Here is a 2,983-nt window from a genome sequence, read left to right as displayed (position 1 = left end):
TGAGAGCAAACCTCCCACTCGGGGGCTTAGCTGCAGTCCAGTACTCGTCTAAGTTCTCCCACCTAGAGACTTAGCTGCAGTCAGGCACTCGCCTAAGTTTGAAAAATCCTACCGAGTGGAGAGCAAACCTCCCACTCGGGGGCTTAGCTGCAGCCCCGCGCTCGCCTAAGTGTTTAAAAACCCTACCGAGTGGAGAGAAAACCTCCCACTCGGGGGCTTAGCTGCAGCCCCGCGCTCGCCTAAGTGTTTAGAAATCCTACCGAGTGAGAGCAAACCTCCCACTCGGAGGCTTAGCTGCAGCCCAACGCTCGCCTAAGTGTTTAAAAACCCTATCGAGTGAGAGCAAACCTCCCACTCGGGGACTTAGCTGCGGCCCAGTGCTCGCCTAAGTACAGGACACAACCCAATCCGCAAGGACGACGAGGCGCAAGTCGACTGCTACCTTCTCCTTCGGAGCTGCGCCGCAAATACAAGGTTATTCCGAGTGAAGGTCAAGTTCCACTCGACGGATCAAACCATGAAGATATTCAAAGAGAAATCAAGTTCAGATAAAGCCTAAAAGGTCCCAGACCTCAAATCAAAGTACTCGAGCCCTCGGCTCGGCGGAGTTTGACGGTTACAATTCCACTCGGCATTCCGAGGCAAATTTAAAGTGAAGCATAGGTTTTTCATTCCTCAGGAGGAGGACTGGAAGGGGCGACGAACTCGTCCAAGTCGATCCCGTCCGCAATACGAGTGGCGGCAGCAATGAAAGTCTCCATGAAGTCTTGAAAGTTGCGCTTCCTGGTATTGGTGACTTGGATGGCGGCCAGCTTTTCTTCTTGCGCTTCCTTGCAATGGACGCGGACCAGAGACAGAGCGACATCAGCACCACATCTAGCAGAAGATTTCTTCCATTCCTCCACTCGACCTGGGACTTCATTAAGTCGAGCCATCAGGGACTCGAGGTCGTTCTGAAGCGTCGTCCTAGGCCAGAGTGATGTGTCGATCCGCGACATCGCAACCTTCAGTCGAGCAAGATAGTCAACCACGCTGGCAATACGAGACTCCAGACGGAGCACGTTCATTGCAGCCTCGTCCTTCACAAGGGAGTTAGCAGGGTCCAAGCCTGGCTCCACTCGACTGGTCTCCTCTTCAAAGTTCTGACAGAATTCTGCAAACACGATTCAAGAATAAGACAATGAACCTGCACAGACTTGGTAACTACAAGACAGTCGGGGCAGAGTAATTACCTTCGAGCACGACGAACAGCTTCTTGGCGAGTCCACCAAGATAAGCCTCCAGATCGTTCCTCTTCCCCGCCATCTCACCTGCCTTGTCGTGCAGAGCCACGTTCTCGTTCTTCAGTCGACTGACCTCTTGATTGGCTACTTCGAGAGCAGCTTTCAATCTGGAGTTCTCCTGCTCAAGAGCTCTGACCGAGGCCATTTTCTCTTCAGCAAGCCTCGTTTTGTCCAAGGCTTCCTTCTGTGCCTCTGCAAGATCTTGATCCTTCTTCTTCAGAGCTTCCTCCAGTTTATCTGCGGCGCGTCGAGTGGAATCAACATCAAGAATGGACAAGAAAGAAAAGCCACTCGTCAAGAATGGAGAACCTCACCAGCCATACCTTTTGCTTCTTCTTGCGCCTTCTTCAAATTCTCCTCAGCAAGCTTCAAGTTAAGGTTGAGCTGGATCTGCTGATTCTCCAGCTCAGTATAGCGAGCTACAAGTTCGCAAGATTTCTGTAAAAAGAAAAATCAGTCAACAGACGTCCAAGACAAGTTGCTTCCGAGAAACTAAGAGACAATGATGACGTTTCTAAGACTACAGCCGAATCAAGAACATTCGACAGTAGTCTCGGGGACTACACCCAGTGGGTGCACTCAGCGTGCCCCCACTGTAAAAAAAAGAAAAAAAGAAAAAGAAAAAGATAAGTCGACTGCCCGCAGTCGACCGGATACAGTTCCACTCGACATGGCCTGACCAGACCGAGTGAAGAAATACAGCTACAACAACACAATATAAAGACTACAGTCGACTGCCAGCAGTCCACCGTAGTCTCGGGGACTACACCCAGTGGGTGCACTCAGCGTGCCCCCACTGTAAAACACACCCAGTGGGTGTACAGATACAAAGATCTTCGGAAAAGAGGTTCTTCAAACAGCATATCATGAACAGACCAAGTGTTGAGTCGACTGACCTGGACGTTACTCTAAAGAGCCGAACTTGCGTCGTAAGCTGCTTGGCTGGCCTCCCGAGCCACCTTCACTTGCTCCATCATGATCCCCGCCTGGCGTATAGCCTCTTTCGCAGCAGCCGCTTGGTCCTCAGGGACGGGGTATGCGGCAAAAAGCGAAGACGGATCCGCAGTCGACGTCGAGGGCTGCACACTCGTCAGAGGAATGGCGAAGGTCACAGAAGCCTGAGTGGTGTCACCACCATCCCGAGCTACGGCCTCAGACGCCGGAGCGGATTGGGGGGTCTTGTCAGCCGACGCCCTCTTGTTCCTCCTCACTCTCAATGGTTCGTTGTCGTCGTCATCCGGGAGGTCGATAACATGAGGAGGCGCTACAAGGGAAACATTCAATCGACCAGAGTTGCAATAAATGTTTAGTCAACTGAAAGCAGAACGTCAGCAATCGTACCAAGGTTGGAGGTAGCAACATCCTCCATCTCTTGGTCGTCGTCCTTGGCGGAGATCTCAGAAGTAGCAACACTGCAAGTCTCGAAAGTCAGCCAGTTGGCTCAATGAATCGACCAAGGATCTATCCACGGTCGACAAAGGAAAACAAGTTTTATTATTACCCAGAAATGGTGGGGACGGCCATCTTCATCTTGGGCAGAGCCTTGGGTGGCTTGGACGGCATCGCGCGTGGGTGCTTGGGAGCCTTTCCAGTCGGCGCAGGGGAAGAGGTCCGAGGGCGTTTCAACGACTGCCCAACAGGGGCAGTCGCCCTACCACGCTCCCGCGCTAGGTCGTGTGTGAGCTTGGATCGCCCCTCCG

Source organism: Triticum dicoccoides, chromosome 7A (assembly GCF_002162155.2).
Source record: "Triticum dicoccoides isolate Atlit2015 ecotype Zavitan chromosome 7A, WEW_v2.0, whole genome shotgun sequence".
Lineage (NCBI taxonomy): Eukaryota > Viridiplantae > Streptophyta > Magnoliopsida > Poales > Poaceae > Triticum > Triticum dicoccoides.
This window is presented reverse-complemented; position numbering follows the sequence as displayed.